At 42.1% G+C, this 17060-nt stretch overlaps 1 protein-coding gene and 1 long non-coding RNA gene across 3 annotated transcripts in view; one reads left to right on the top strand and one right to left on the bottom strand.

Annotated features, from left to right (window-relative positions):
- PHYHIPL (phytanoyl-CoA 2-hydroxylase interacting protein like) overlaps positions 1–17060 on the bottom strand; it is a 90729-nt gene that overhangs the window by 26945 nt on the left and 46724 nt on the right. The gene's annotated exons all lie outside the window — the stretch shown is intronic.
- On the top strand, positions 140–15141 carry LOC115654920. Its single transcript, XR_004001297.1, has 3 exons — positions 140–208; positions 4712–4716; positions 15132–15141. It is a non-coding gene; the product is annotated as an uncharacterized LOC115654920 (long non-coding RNA).

Consider the following 17060-nt stretch of genomic DNA (forward strand, 5'->3'; position numbering starts at 1 on the left):
CATCTAAAGGAGCAACAAGCTTAACCTGAAGAGAAGAGTTTCTCTTTTGTCTCTTTAGATAGGTTACTACCAATGACTAGTCAGATGAGACTAAGGCCAGCTCCAGCCTACCACCTACTTTGGTATAATTTACATCATTTCTCCCACCCACATAGCTAGCGGCTCTCATGGAGGTGGATTTATGATGCTGACAGTAGAGCTCTCTCCCGTGAGCACAGAGCGTCTTCATCAGACGTGCTGCAGCTTCTAGTGTAGACTAGTCCTAACATTGCTGTGCCTAACAGAACTCTTACAGGTGCAAACAAGAGCTTTGTTTTGTATCGGCAACTTTTGTGTGGACTCAAAGCAAGATCATTTCTCCTGAGCACTGTCAGACTTGCACTTCAAGGAAGAACAAGAAATGAAATAAGAGACTGGACAGAGAAATTCCCTTTGAAAGATTCAAATTCTGATGCCGCCACCAAGAGGGCATTCTGGGCAACAACATTTATTAGTTGGTCCAAATTCTGCTTCAGCTCCTTGGAAGGCATGACCAAAAGGACCAGAGGATCATTTTAGACAGGGCCAATCAGTTGGCTCCCTTAGGGCCAAAAGAACTTGCCCTTGGCAGATGAGTTCCCTAAAGAGGTATCCACTATTATCAGAAATGCTATAAGTTTGCATTTGATTAAATTCTCCTCCAAATAAACTGCTCTGCGGCCACAGTTAGTACAGCATTGCCCCAGGTACATGGCATCTTGGAAGGCAACGCGCAAGTATTTGACACTATATATCCTACAAATTGGAAATCAGCCAGGATGTTAGGGGGAGAGAATACATTGGACAGAAGAATCTGACTTCTTCTCAAAATTTATAAGATAACTGTCCTGTCTGAGATAGTACAAAAGTGTTGTTTTCCTATCTTTGTGATATTTTGGGATAGCTTTGGAAGTTCTTTAAGGACAAAATGCCTATCCAGTCAGGAACCTCCTCGAAGAGACAGTCCTTATCAGTATGATGACTTCAGTACATCCATTTTGAATGAAGAAGGAAGAGGGATGACCGGTGAGTTAAGGTTAGAGGTTAGTAGCTGAGAGACCACTCTGAACTAACTCAATTGAAGAATAGTGTGACAAAAGGGGAGAACAGAAGGTTTAAACCCCCCAAAATCAGCAGTTAAATCACCTAATTGCATAAAAGTCTATTGAGTAAGGTCTTTCATGAAAGCTTGTAACATTCAAAATCTGATGGTCACTATGAGATATGTATTCAGACTGTGGTTATGAATCTATGCCTTTATGTATATAGAAAACTGTCCTCATGATCTGTGGTGCAATTCTAGCTACACCTTAGAGCAGGGAGGGGCGCCTGCCAAGCCATGGGTTTATAGGAACACTGTCTAGCCCAGGAAAAGACAATGATGGGCCATTAGAGTTAATGGGAGGATATTGAGACACCCCAGCTATCAAGTCAAGAGGAAATCCCACCCCCACCCCCAAGTTGTCATGCCAGAAGGGAATGAGAAAGTCTTTTAAAAAGGAGGCTTGCATCTGAGATTTATATCTAGAGACTGAGGTACAGCTTCAAGCCAGGAAGCTGTCTGTGAAATGCTGGATCCCCCTATAGCTAGGGGGAATGCTGGGAAATGGTTCAAAGGCAATAGGTAATTAATTGTATTAGAAAAGGGATTTTTATCTAATATGGAAGTGTAAAGCCTGAGGTTGAATCTTCATGTTTATTTTCTGTGTAACTTCTATATGTTTGCTCTCCCCTTACTATTTCATCTCTGAATCTGTGTTTTTTCTGTTAAATAAACTTTTAGTTTAATTTTACCCCAAGCAGGCAAACTATGTGGCTACTGGGGTGATGGGCTACCAGATAGGAATGGTCCAAGTGTCTGGTAATTAAGAACCTTGGGGAGAGCTGGGACTGGAAGGGCTGTTGGTGTCACCCTGAAAGGAGTAACTAGGCTGGTAACAGTAACACTTTGTGCATGCGGCCTAGCTACTGGTATCAGGCACTCTGAAATTACAAGCTAATTAAGGGCAGGCAGTGACACAACCCTTTACCAGTCTGGGTGATCCCCAAAACGTCACAGATGGCCCATTATTTGACTGGATAGAGGGAATGAGGGCTACTGTCACTCTGCCTGACAAAACTGATGAGGTCTAACTGCCTTGACTGCCACAAAAACCCTGGCTATCAGAGAAGATACGTTTGGGAGAAAAGAAGAGAGAAGAAATATGTCTTAGAGGTGAGTTCCATTTTTAAGGTCTCACACAGGCCTATCTGGACTAGAGAATCTTAGGGCTTGGCTACACTTGGAGTTGTGCAGCGCTGGGAGTTACAGCTGTCTTCGTACAGCTGTGTAGGGACAGCGCTGCAGTGTGGCCACATTTGCAGCATTTGCAGCGCTGTTGGGAGGGGTGCATTGTGGGCAGCTATCCCACAGAGCACCTCGTCCCATTTTGGTGCCGTGGGTTGTGGGAAGGGGACAGAAAGGGTGCGGGTCATTCCGCTTCCTGTCCCAACGCCCCGTGGTGCAACGTTTCACATTCCATTAGTCACTGTTTTTCCATCCATGTTTGGCGCCATTGTGAGTCTCCCAACAGTTTGTGTGCAGTGCAATTTCTGTGGGAAATGGAGCCCGAGCTGCTGAGGACTTTGTTGATGAGTGTCGCCAGCACATCACGTTTGGCACTTGAGCTATTCCTTCAGCTCCAAAGTGACAGTGAGGAGTCCGACGATGATATCGAATCGCCTGACGCGTGTGACACTAAATTGCTTGTGGCAGTAACGGACATGCTCAGCACCGTGGAACCCCGCTTCTGGGCTCAGGAAACAGCACTGAGTGGTGGGATCACATCGTCAATGGGCTATTCCACATCTAGGAATATCCAAATACGCTGGCATGTGGCACCTTGCACTACTCTTAATGACAAAACCAAACATCAACATCGCATAGTTGTTACATTGTTTTAAATTCCTAATTCTGTAAATATTTTGCAGACAGCATGTTTCTCTGCAGTTATGTTTTAAAAGCAAGTGCGTTCCAAAAATGTACAACAATTCAATTTACCATAGAGACACACTTTCGTAAAGATTTAGAAGTATAATTCCTTCTATTTGAAAGAAGAAAAGTCTATCTGCACCATACAAAGGGTAAAGGATAATTTCTTACCTTACAGTAACTGTGGTTCTTCAAGATGATGTAGTCACTGGATCCCACAGTAGTTGCCCTTGCACCTCATGAGCACAAAACAGATTATTTTTGATACCATTATCCACTGGGGCCTTGCCATGCCCTTGTGCGAGGACATAACGAGCAAGGCAGCTGCGACCTTCTTCAGTTTCCTCACAATTTCAAAGTCTATGTTGCTGAGGACTCCAAAAATCAGGAATGGAGGACAGATCCAGGGATCCACACTGACTACAACATCTCAAAGAACCACAGTTACTGTCAAACAAATAACCATTCTCTCTTTCAGTATGTGTCAGCGTGGATCTCACGCTACATGACAGGCAAGCAGTATCTTCTTCCAGATTGTGGGATTGAGCAGTCATAGTTGATCAATCAAACAAAATTCCAAACTTGACATCTGCCCTGGCTGCCATGTCAAGTGCATAATCTTTAACAGAGGTCAGTGGATTACTCCACATAGCTGCTTTGCAAATCTCCAAGATTGGCACATTTATGAAGCAAACTGATGATGTTGCCTGTACTCTAGTGGAAACTGCCTTGAGGTTTGGGGAGAAAGACTCACCACCCAGCTGGTAACAGGTGGAAATGCACTGTGCAATCCACTTTGAGTGTCCCTGAGAAGAGATCGCTTGATCTTTCAATACACCTGATATGATCACAAAGAGAAGGGATTAAGTGCTATCTAGGTAAGAGTGTGGAGCTCTGAAGATGCCCAGACTGTCAAGTTTCTTTTCTGGAGGAGAAGAGTGAGGTTTCAAGAAAAAGACTGGTGCGGTGACTGACTGATTCAGATGGAATACTGAGACTGCTTGGTAATGTACTTTGAGAGTGGTCTTAACACCACGTTGTCCTTGTAATGTGACTAGTACAGCAGTCCAGCCTGGATCTCACTGACTCTGTGCTGACATGATGGCAACTAAGAAGGCTTGCTTGATGGTAAAGTGATATAATAAACAAACAATCTGCCAGAGGTTCAAAATGGGGCTGTGAGCCACAGGAGGACACCACTGAGGTCCCAGGTTGGAGTTGGGCCACTAACCTGGGGGCAGGTCTGAAGAAGGCCTTGCAGGTATCTCAACACTAAAACATATGCAAAAATGGAATATGATTGAACAAGAATATGATGCACTGGGCAAGGTACCAATGGAGTCAGCTGCCATGCAGTTTGTTCCTTGTCACTCATCTTCAGTGCCAGATGAGTTTTGGAGGATTTATCCCCCCTTCTCGATGCCTTTCTGCATCTCTCTATGTGAGAGGACATTGTGCTCTTTCTCCTGACCCTGTGTTCTGGGCATCCTCTTTCCGTGCCCTGTTTTGACATCTGGGACATCACCTTCAATCTTGATGGTCTTGATGGGTCCAGAGCCATGGTCGGTACTAATTATTTACTCAATGTACACTTCTCCACTACGGTCTTGGGCATCATCTGCCAGCTCAGTGGAGCACTGGATACTGCAGGTTTGACCATTAGAGTATCTTGGAGCCCAGGTCTTTTGCAGCTGACACCACTCTCATAAATCATTCTAAGAGATGGAGTTTCAGTATTGCATCTCTCGATTTTCAAATCTGGGTTCAGAACGAGAGGCAAACTGAGCACCTGCTTGGGATGTGGGATTCATCCAGGTAAAACAGGCACTTGCTGTGCCTGTCTTTAAGAAGAATTTGTCTGTTTACAGGATAGACAAGGGTTAAAGCCCATGGGTTTTCAATCCATCATCTCAAGGTCCTTCTTGAAGTATAGGGGAGTGGGGTATCAGGGTGAGGAAGGGAAGGAGGAGGGGGCTGGATGATCCAGATGAGGATTTTTCAGTCCATGTGGACTGAAATTAAAGGCTGTTCTGAAGGTTTTCAGAAATCTAAAATGAGAACAGCTTGCACACTAGCACTCCAGTGAGTTGGACATAACTAGGTGCCGTTTTGCTGCTACAGGCAAAAGGAAAATGACTGGAGGCCAAAGCCACTCGCACAGGAACATAAGGAAGTAGAGGGTGTATATGTGGCCTGTTGTATTAATTTTAATGAAATTACTCGGCCCAAAGAGTCAAAAGCATTAACATGATGCTGTCACTGTCCAACGCCTTTAAATAAGTTTTGGGTTTGGTATACAGAGACCTCAGTCTGCTTAATACAAAGACAAACATGGTTTAAAAAAATATTTGATTAAAAATACAAAAGAGAAGGAAAAACTGGAAGGAGGAGTTAACTGAGATGAGCTGAAGTTCTTGTTGTTAAAATCTGGTTCTAATTCCTAACTAAAACAGCAAGAGAGGAAAGAAAAAAAACAACAAAGAAGAAAATACAGTTTCTGTCTCCGGTATTGATTCTCACTTTCAGTCTCACTGCAGGAATGACACAGGCATGGCTCATGATCTTACTAACCAATCTGAGATGTTGCAAATTAGTACCAGCATTAGGTTGTTTAGGGCACTGCTTTTAACTGCCTCATTGGCCACAGACTAATAGCAGTGTTCCAAATACACAGTCTTGGATGACTCTTATTAGATGGAAGAGAAAAAGAGAGGCATAGGGGAGAGAAGAAATAATGTGGGGAAAGGAAGACCACAAAGGGAGATGAGGAGGAGAACGACAAAGTCTCACATCCCAGGTGGTGGTTGGGATTAGCCAGAGCTGGAGGAGATGGCAATATCATCTGGGTCCCTCTCTCTGGCCCAGTCTGGTCAGCACATCTCTCAGGATCAGATCAATGTAGGCCAAATAGGATCATGTTGGATTGCAGGGTCCCAGATAGGTGGGGGTTGCAGCCATGATCGTAAAGCTCACACCTTTCTTTTTCTCTTGTGTCTCTATCTTAGGTGTTGGCAGCCAGCTTCTCGATTCTCACCCCCATCAAATCTTTCTGTTTAAGGACCCCAAAAGGGGAATGATAGGCGAAACAGCCCATCTCCTCATTATTTTGTTCACTAATTCAGCCTAATTTTTGACACACCAATTTTGATCCATTGATTTTTGGTTCCACGCTTTTCTTGATTACCAGGCATGATCTTAACACAACCCTTGCGTTATATCAGTAGGCCTTTTTGTCTCTTTCCCTTTTGCACCTTTTCTCATCAACATTCGTTGTTATAGATTATTGTGACATTTTATGAAATTTAACTCAATTTTCACAGTTGAGTTCACAAATAAGGTAAATTTGTTGGCCCAGCCAACAAGCCATTGATGGACACTGCTAGCCAAAAGAATCCAGTCTCCCACCCATGAGGCATATGCACTCCGTCAGTGAGATCCACACTGACGTGTACTCAAAGAACCACCAAGTTTTCACATTCTATAACTGTTGCTTTCTTCACAAATTCTCTCTGGTAGACTAATAAGAAGCACCCAAGAAATGAAAATACATTAATAAATCCCAGTTAAACCCAAGTCTTACCATATGGTGGACTGACCTCTTTCTAGTTAGTGCTACGCTAACAGCAGCCAAAGAGGCAATATATGATCAAATGACTAGTCTGAGAATAAGACCAGAATTTTCAGAAGTGACTACGTAAGTTTAGGCTTCCAAATAAATTGCCTGATTTTCAAAAGTGCTGAGCATCTAACTACTTCCACTTACTTTAACAGGTGCTGTTAAATGCTCAGTACTTTTGAAAATTAAGCCACACATTTAGGTGCCTAAATATTGATCTAGGAGCAGAATTTACATACACACTTTTTAAAAGCTTATGCTAAAATTGAAGGCACAGAAAAAAATTTAGTATAGTAAATAATAGACTCCACTTGACCAGATACTATTGGATTTTATTTTAGCTGACCCAGTGGATTCATCTCCAGAAGCAACAGAAAAGAAAACAGGTTTCTCCTATTTCTTTTCAATAAAAATAAAAAATAAGAGGCATTTTCACATTTATATGATGAAAAATAGCTCCACTGTGAGAAAAATGAAGAACAGAGAAGATAAGGTGATGTGAAGCTGATATTCGGGGATAAGGATAATAATAAAAGGAAAGTGAGTCATATATAACACACTGAGTCTCCCTGTCACAGTATCAGTCTGAAGAAATATTGACTATGACCTTTCAGCTGTGGCCAAGAAGCGCTCGGTATAATTCAAGAAACGTGGGTGCAACAGTAACTTTTTTATTCACCTGATCTTGGATTGACTGTGTGCCAAGCTGGTCCCCTTGGAACAACTTAAAGCATTCTCTGGACTGCTCTAACTTCTGCTGGTGTCTAACAACCCACAAGGAGCCATTGCAGCAACAATGTCCATACCTCCACTCCAGCAATAGCAGAGGAGCCTTTATGACAGCTCTATGCTACCAGAAGATCTCCCTATACTCTGTTGATTCTTGCACAGCTAATTGAACTGGCTTCAGGGCCACCTTCTGAACTGGTATAGTACAAGCAGAACTGAGGCAGCTCAGGATCGAGGTCACTGTATTTAAAAGAAACAAGAGTCATTAAGTCATTAAGTAACAAGTGGCCTATGGGTTGTCCCATGAAGTTCAAGCCCCATGGACAATGGAGACTTGATTAAAGTGAACACTTTTTAAGGGCTTTAAGGAAATGAGCCAGAAAATAAATGAGGAGATATTAACTATTCATGGCAACATGAAAAGCTAAACCTGTATACTCAATAAATTCTGAAAGGAGATTTATAAATCAAAAGTTAAAATAAATATTTAGAGATAAGAAGTAAAGAGTGGTTCCTTGAAGAGGAAGAGCGAATATCTAAGACCCTGAAGATAAAGGATACAGTGCACTAGGATATTAATAGCTGTTCTGAGAATCACATTAACAAGCACAAACAGAGCTATCAATAGGAGTCTTTTCTGGCAAACTTTCATCAAGAATTAATGGCATCACATTAAAATAATAAATATGCTAGCCTGAGGGAAGAAGAAAATGTTGTCTCCATTCTCAAAAGGATGAGGGACATTACCTATACTCTTTATAAGCAAAAGAGCTTGATAAGAGGAAATCCATTTCTTAAAAAGGACCGTCTGTATTTTGGGATGAGGAAGCCACTTCTGATAAGCAACAAGGATTCTCAAACACTCGAAAGACCATATATCCAAAATGGGCTTCCCAGCTTCATGCAAAAGGTATTTTATTTTATCAGGAACATGGTCAGAAAGGATTAGAGAAACAGTACTTTTCTCAGGATATTGACTAAACAAAACTACTGTTTACAGAAGGACTGTGCCACCTTTGGTATGAAAGTCTTCTTCCCCATGTTTGTTTTCTCCATTGTTGATACATTTAAAGACCTGTTTTGAAAGGTCCCCACAAATCAGACCTTTGAGAAGATAGAAAAGTAGTATGTTACAAAAGGGGCCAACACAAGACAACAAAAGAAAGGCATGATTTAGTTTTCAGGAAACCACTTACTATTCCAAAAAGAATTATGATAAGAGGACTCTGAAGTTGCAAGGTCAAACTTCTAAATGTCAGGAAATGATAGGCAAGTGTCAGGAAACTACAAATTAAGATTGCATGCGTTAAAGTTAAGTTAACTGCACAATACAATATGATTCCTTTCCTTCTACAATCTGAAGTTGATGTAGCTCTGGACAGGCAAACAGACCTAGCTGCACAGAGCACCTTACAGGATTGACACCATACATCTCAAATGAGGGAAGCATTTCACTTTAAATATGTGCTTATATCCCAAGTATTTCAGTGTTATACCCTAGCCAATGGATGTCAGACTAATAGAATCACATATAGGATGTATAATAACAAAGACTCAGAACTTGGTCAAACGAAAGCAAATTTTCACTAGAATACTGGTTCAAAGGTGTTTCTTCTCAAAGACATCTGTTTCCATGTCAAATTTCAATTTTCTACCCCAAACAATTTAGCATCAGAGTGATTTTAAAAAAAAAGGTTTAAATATTTTTTTAATTCTCCTCCTACCAAAAATGGATGTCATTTTTGCTTAAAGACTCCCCAAATCCTGGGAAATGAGCTCATAATAGAGATCACATACATAAAGCTTGGTTTTTTGAATCAGTACCATTGTAAAGCCAATTCATACATTAGATAAAAAAGGAGGCCTACTTACCTCTATAAATCCTGTTAGACAAATAAACCTTTCTAAATCTTCTCCTGTTTTCCTCTTTATGTTTAATACTACTGTTGTATTTTTCCTAGTGTGATATATGTTCCATTTTATGTTCTAAATAAAAAAAATTAGTCTTAATAATTAGCAATATGTTTAATGAATGGCCTTGGAAATCTCATACATATCTGTATTCTCCTGTTATCTCGTTTAACTAAGGGCTACATTTTGCCCTTACCAACCATGCAATCCCAGAAACTTCAACAGGATTGCACTGGTATAACCGAGAGCAGAATTTAGCTCTAAATATACAGCTATATCCTAGTTCTAGTCTTTTTTTTTTTTTTGGCACGGTGCACAGATCCATGGCCAAAATATGAATAAACATGTTTGCATTCATGTTATGCAGCAAAAGGTAAGTAAGTTTTAGCCCATAGAAGACAGAATCCTTGTTATATTAATCTGACTGTCTAAATCAGATACAAACAATATAACCATAGTCTAAATACAAGTGAGACACATGGACTGAATCTTGCAGAGTTCTACCGTTTATTTATTTGCCTACTTGGTGGATTATTGTTGAAAAGCAACAATACTAATCATTTTGGTGGATTATCACTAAGGTCTACATGTTTCCCGTGATACATGCGTATTCCCAGTGATGTTAGTGGAATTATGCACATACACATTTAGGGAAAATAGGGAAATTACATCAAAGTGAACTTCCAATAAGACATCAAAATGGTTTTCAAGCACATTACAAAGCAAATTTTTTCCAGAGCAAATAAAAGTCTCAATCTGATTGGTCTGATATGAGGTAAGGTGACAAACCTTTTGGACTTTGTAGTGAAGAAACTTTTTTTATTAAACACCAATCTTGTAGGGTTCAATTCTGCCACTACCTCTCTCATGGAGTTGTAACTAATTCCATGACTAGCTCCAATAACTCAGTGGTACTAATTACGCTTTGAGCCTGCAATTGTCAGAATATGGGGGGACTATTGTGCCCATGCAGAACACCATGGACTTCAGTCCTGAAGTTGCCAACATACAGGTGGACAGTGAAGTCCTGATTAAGCAACACTGCTCATGGAATAAGTTACTACTCCATGGGCAACCTGGTGGCAGCATCCAACCTTACATGACTAGTTTTTAATGAAAGAAATGTATTCAGTATAAAGTCTAAAAGGTGTGTCACCTGGCATATGACCAACTGGATTCAAACAGCTATTTTTCCTAAACAAAAGTGTTTGAATACTGTTTTCAGAAGTCTATTTTGCAAGTTCACTTAGATGTAATATCAGGGGTCTGTTTTCCCTAAATGTGTATAATTGTGCATTCCCTAACATCAATGGGAACACACCAGATAAGTAAATGTGGAAGAATCAGGCTTCTAGTAGTAAAAAAATCAAAAGATTACATTTATATATTTCTTATATTTAGAATACAATTATATCAGCAAAGCTGCAGGGTTTTGGCTTATAGTTTATGCATTTAATCAGTGCAGGGTGAAGGTAAGATTAGATTAAACGAGAAGCAAATAGTTGCTCATAGAGACAATCACTCTAATTACTCAACCAAAATCAGATAACGCAGTTAAAACATTTTTGTGGAACATAAATTTTAATTTAAAACTTTAATTTACATGAGAAGATTTGTTGCTTCCAAGGCATATTTATCCCTTTCATTTAAAAGTTAGAGATGATAAAAGCCCGTATTTTTTTTAATGAAAGTTTGATTTTATATATTTTAAAAGTGACAATATTTAAGCTAAGAATAAAAAAGCAGGAACAAGTCATCCCTGGGGCAGCTCCACTGTTGGCAGTGGAAATACACCAGGGGCAAATGCAGTACAACAGGGACATCTTCTAATCTAGTGGTTCTCAAACTACTGGTCGGGACCCCAACGTGGCTCATGACCCAATTTTAATAGGGTTGCCAGGGCCAGCATTAGACTTGCTGGGCGCCAGGGCTAAAGGTGAAACCCAACTCCACCCCCACCCGGGACAGCAGAGCTCAGGATGCAGCCCCCTCTCCCTCCACCTGGTGTGGTGGGGCTCAGGCACGACCCCCATCCTGAGGTCATGTAGTAACTTTGTTGTCAGAAGGAGGTCATGGTGCAATGAAGTTTGAGAACCCCTGTCCTAATCTAAAAGTGAAAAATGGTTACCCAAAATATTAATAGTATTTTTACAGTAGGGTATAATACTAGAATGTTGTATTACTCGATAAACCACTAATAATCCTAGACATTAAATTATGCTTGCATACTGACAAGATTATTTGCAACAATTGCCTTCAATAATCTGTACGACTCTCTGTAAACAGAAACAAGAAGAAAATCAAGAAAAAATAAAGCATATTTCACAATAAAGCAAATTTCTGAATTACTATGACAAACACCACAAACATGATATTGCTAATGAAATATCTTTGAGACTCATATTTTAAAAGCAATGAACTTCCCAAGAACAATTACTTTGAATAATGGTTTTCAGAAGGAGGCTGGCTAGTCATCATCTTGGATGGTTTAGGCACAACAAATCCTGGAGCTTGGCAAGGGGTTAGACTAGTTGACCCTTCCAGTTCCTTCTAACTCTGTGATTCTATGAATTTCAGCATCAAGTACCTTCCCCATCTTCCCACATAATGTTGGCCTGCGATCATAAGAGAAACACAGTTCCCTCAACTCCAGTTTAATTGGTAAATATCCTTTTAAGCTCACTTCATGTGCAAGTTGTTTTAGTATTATTAAACTTAGTCTAGAAATAATTGTTTCTGCTGTTTTATTAACATAAATTAAATTCCGTGATGTCCCTTTCAGGGAGCATAGAACCCACAGGTCTCACGAGATCTTACAATGCAGAACATTTGCAGACTAGCCTCTGTGTTAACAAGTACTTTTACCTTCAAGTCTGAACCCACTATTTATTAAGGAAGAAGTACTATTAGACATAAAAGTATCAAAGTGCCTTAGGACCCTAAGTCACATTTTCAAAAGTGATTTAGGCTCTTAGGAACCTAAGTCTCATTGAAAGTCAACGGGTGACTTAGTCACGTATATACATTTATAAATTTGACCAGAGATGTCTAACTACTAGTATTCTTGACCCACAGTGAAGGTGCAAAATTACACCCACAAAACCAGAGGCTGGGATGAAACCTGGTTGGCAAAATCCTGCACACAGTGACCAAGGTGGCTATACTGAACTTACTCCATTGAGAAACAATTCACAGTGGATACTGTGAAAGCCTTAAATCTTTCACTTTTCAAATTTTTATTCAGTAATGCTCAAATAAGCATTTAAAAATCTAAAACAAAGCTTTTAAAGCATCAAAGGCAGCCAGGAAAATTCAATCCTCAATGGAGTGAGTACTAAAATGGCACCTCAAGCAAGTCCCTGCAGCTACTTTTGAAGACTTTTAAAGCTTCTCCCTACCTTATATATTTTGGTAGAATGAAATTCTGACAATGAGGTTCCTCAGCAATTCTATTAAGTATTGTGTATCACGTGAAGTTAGGTCTGTTGTATCATTAAGAAGGTTTTGTTTCCTTTTGTTTTTTTACTATTATATTTGAATTGTGTCACTTTCAAATTTAATAAAGTTGATATGATATACACACACAATAGAGAATTTTAAATGTGAAACAGGACATGTGAATAGAAGCTTGAACAATTCCTGTGGGTGCACATTTTTCCACTAAGGTGCAGGAAAACCCATAATTCAATAAAAAGAATGAGCCCTGGAGATTAAGTCAATATGTTGAAATAGCTATTTTTCCCCTGGGGCTAAGGGAGAAAGGGGGATACTTTATATTCTTACCAGAACTATGTGGATCTGCAGAGATTCTCCCTGCTTTCTGCAAAGCCCGATGTCAAGGCTAAAGAGGACTGACTGGGACTCCCTTTGTAACTCATCGGTGCCAAAAAGGAGTTTCCCTTAATAAGCCCAGCAAGTTGCAGTTGAGACCAGCAAGGCACTCCAGCTGCAAACACAATGCTCTGCTTCCACACCACTTCCAGGTGATCTCATAAGGAAGGGACTAGGACCAAGTCTACACTAGACTTGCTTTAGCAGTACAGGTATACTACACTAGCAGTGTGCTCCTAGTATGGACACCACATCTATCTGCAAACAAACTACACTCATAAAAGCCAGGTCGGGCTCTAGGCACCACTGTTCCAAGCATGTGCTTGGGGGGGCACGTCTCAAGGGGTGGCATTCCGGCCCTTTGGGTATGGCTCTTTTCCAGGGGCAGCATTCCATTTTTTTGTTTTGCTTCGGGTGGCACTCGGGCTTTTTTTTATTTATTTATTTTTGCTTGGGGTGGCAAAAAACCTGGAGCTGGTCCTGGTAAAAGCGTAGTTTTGCCATACAACTGCATCTACACTAGAGGCTTTTGCTAGCATAGATATGTTGGTCAGGGATCATACCTCTGCACACCCTGTCCGACATAGCTATGTAGGCAGAAGTCTGTAGTGTAGACATAGCATGTAATCAAACTTAAAGCTATCTCATGGCAATCCATAACACTAAGCCACCTCAATATTCACTCCTAATTAAAGTAATGCTCCTATTTTATTCAGCACAGGAAGCAGACAGAGCACATTGTAAGCAGCTCTTCTCAGCATTTATTGACTGCCAAGATGTATTTTTCAGAAAGTTTTAATTATTACTAAGCTGCTGAAAAATATAAAAGCTAGTAAGGAATCCCAATGTAAGAGGCTGTAAACCATCTTCTATCCTACTTTAAAAGTGATTTTAAAATTAAATGAATTATACAGTTATTTAAAAGCAGAATTTCACAACTCATACTAATACTGGAAACCTCTGGTAAATACTGAATTTTGCAAATCAGCAACTAAGCCAAGAAACAACATTTTAAAAAAGTGAGAATGCATCACAACATACACTTTGTTCATTTATCAGCAAGTAAACTTAATTATTTATGATAATACCTCAGAATAAGTACATAAATGTTCTGTACTATAATTGTTTTTAAAGTAAAGATATTTTAGTAATACAGGACTTCACTGCAGCCTCCCACTATTAAATCTTGGTTGGAAAGTGAGGAGTCATGTTTATCATTATTAACTGTGTGCATTAGTGAGGTGCAGACTGTAAAATGTGAAATGATTGGGGCTTCTCATGACATGAGTTTTCAGATTACTGTGATGAATAAAATGGTACAGTTGCCCTTAAAGAATAGGTCTCAAAGATTATCAACAAAGTAAAACTGATGTAACAGATTAAGACACTGAATATGTAATCCTGGGCAAGTCACTTATTCTGATCTCAGTTATACTGGTCTAAATCACAGAATCACAGAAATGTAGGACTGGAAGGGACCTCTTTAGGTCATTTAATCCAGTCCCGGGCACTGAAGATGGACTAAGTATTATCTAGACCATAACTGAGAGGTGTTTGTCTAACCTGTTCTTAAAAACCTCCAACCTCCCTAGCTAATTTGTTCCAGTGTTTAAACTACCGTTACAGTTTGGAAGTTTTTTTTTTATAACTGGAGATATACCAATCTCCTAGAACTGGAAGGGACTTTGAAAGGTCATTGAGTCCAGCCCCCTGCCTTCACTAGCAGGACTAAGTACTGATTTTTGCCCCCGATCCCTAAGTGGCCCCCTCAAGGATTGAACTCACAACCCTAATCTAAATCTCCTTTGCTGCAATTTATGTTCATTACTTCTTGCCCTTTCCTCAGTGGTTAAGGAAAACAATTTATCAACCTCCTCTTAATAATGAATTTGTATGGACTTAAAGACTGTTATGCCCCCACTCAGTCTTCTCTTCTCCAGACTAAAAAAAAACAATTTTTTTCCAATCCTTCCTTCATATTTTCTAACCTATTAATAAATTTTGTTGCTCACCTCTGGACTCCACAATACTCCAGATGAAGCCTTATTAGTGCAGAATAGAGTGGAAGAACAACTTCTCATGTCTTACTTACTACTCTCCTGCTAGGACATCCAAGAATGATGTTCACTTTTTTCTTACAGCAGTATTACATTGTTGACTCATATTACTCATGAGGGAATTCTATGCCCCAAAAATAAAAAAAATCTGCGCACAATATTTTAAAATTCGGCAAAATTCTGAACATTTTATTTGTCAATAAATAAACATGGAAAGTCCAGAATGGCAGTGGGGAGTGCAGACCACGGCTGCATGGAGGTGGGATATCACCCTGCAGCCCCCACCTCCTTGGGACAGGGACTCAGCAGAAAGGCTGCACCAGACCCTGACACAGTGCAAGAGCTGGGCCTGCCCCAGAAACACCCTAGAGCCCTGCCCATCTGCACCAGGCACACCAGGTGTTGGTGGGCAGACTAAGCCCGACAGGATCCAAGTGTGAAGGGGCTTAGTGTGCGGGGGATCCAGGTATGTGATGAGAGGGTTCTGTGTGGGGCAATCTGGGTGTGAGTGGCTCGGTGCGGGGTCCAGGCGTGGGGGGATTTGGATGCACAGGGGCTTGTTGGGGGGTTCTGAGTGCAGAGGCAATGGGACTCTGCAGAGGGGTCCAGATGAAGGTGGTTGGGACTCAGTGGGGAGCAGCGGTGTGAGGGGGGTCAGCTGGGGATCCAGATGCAGGGGGAGAGGGGCTTAGTGGGGTGGAGGGTGAAGCTGGTGGGGGCTTAGTGGAGTGGGAGTCCAGGTGCGGGGGCTCGTTGGGCTGGTCCAGGTGGAGGGGTGTGTGTGACTCATTGGGTGGGGATCCGAGTCCAGGGGGAAGTCTGGGTGCAGGGATGGGGGTCTGCATGCAAGGAGGAGGGGCTCGGTGGGGAAGAGATACAGGGGGTGAGGCTCAGTGGGGCTTGGATGCATAGGAATTGGCCAGATGGGGGAGCAGCTCCCCATACAGTGACCTCCTCCTCTGCAGCTGAGGAGTAATGAGGGCAGGAAGCGGGAGGGCGGGGGAGGAGTGGGAGATGCAAAGCTTCCTGCAGCCAGGGGAGGTTTCTAAGGGCAAATGATGCATCCATGTTACTGGGCATGGGTGGCAAGTTTGTAGAAATTTTGGTGGTGCCCAGAACCCCCCCCCCCGACTCTGCTCCCCCAAGCCTAAGGCTCTGGGAGGGGTTTAGGGGGGAGGTCTGGGGTGCAGGTCCTGGGCTGGGGATTAGGGTGCAGGAGGGCTGCAGGGTGCAGGCTTTGGGATGGAGTTTGGGTGCTGGATGCAGGCTCCGGGCTGGGGCAGGGGGTGGGTGTGCAGGAGGGGGTGAAGGGTGCAGGCTTTGGGACGGAGTTTGGGTGCAGGCTCTGGGCTGGGGGTGGGGCTGTAGGAAAGGGTTAGGGGTGCAGGCTCTGGGAGGGAGTTTGGGGGTGGGAAGGGGTGTGTGGGAAAGGGGAGGTGGTGCATGCTCTGGGAGGGAGTCTGGGGATAGGAGGGAGTGCAGGGGTGAGGGCTGTGGGGCTGAGGATGAGGGATTCATGATGCAGGATGGGGCTCAGGGCTAGGGCAGAGGGTTGGGGTGTGGGGTGTGGGGCTGAGGATGAGGGGTTCAAGATGTGAGGGGGCTCAAGACTGGGGCAGAGGATTAGAATGCAGAGGGATGAGGGTTGGGGCTGAGGATGAGGATGAGGGGTTCAAGATGCGGGGGGGCTCAGGGCTGTGGAAGAGGTTGAGGTGTGGGGTGAGGGCTGTGGGGCTGAGGATGAGGGATTCATGATGTAAGGGGGCTCAGGGCTGGGGCAGAGGATAAGAGTGCAGGGGGATGAGGGTTGGGGCTGAGGATGAGGGGTTCATGATGCGGGGGGGCTCAGGGCTGGGGAAGAGGATTAGGTGCAGGGGGATGAGGATTGGGGCTGAGGATGAGAGATTCATGATGTGGGGGGGCTCAG

The sequence above is a fragment of the Gopherus evgoodei genome, chromosome 7, assembly GCF_007399415.2.
Source record: "Gopherus evgoodei ecotype Sinaloan lineage chromosome 7, rGopEvg1_v1.p, whole genome shotgun sequence".
Classification (NCBI taxonomy): Eukaryota; Metazoa; Chordata; order Testudines; family Testudinidae; genus Gopherus; species Gopherus evgoodei.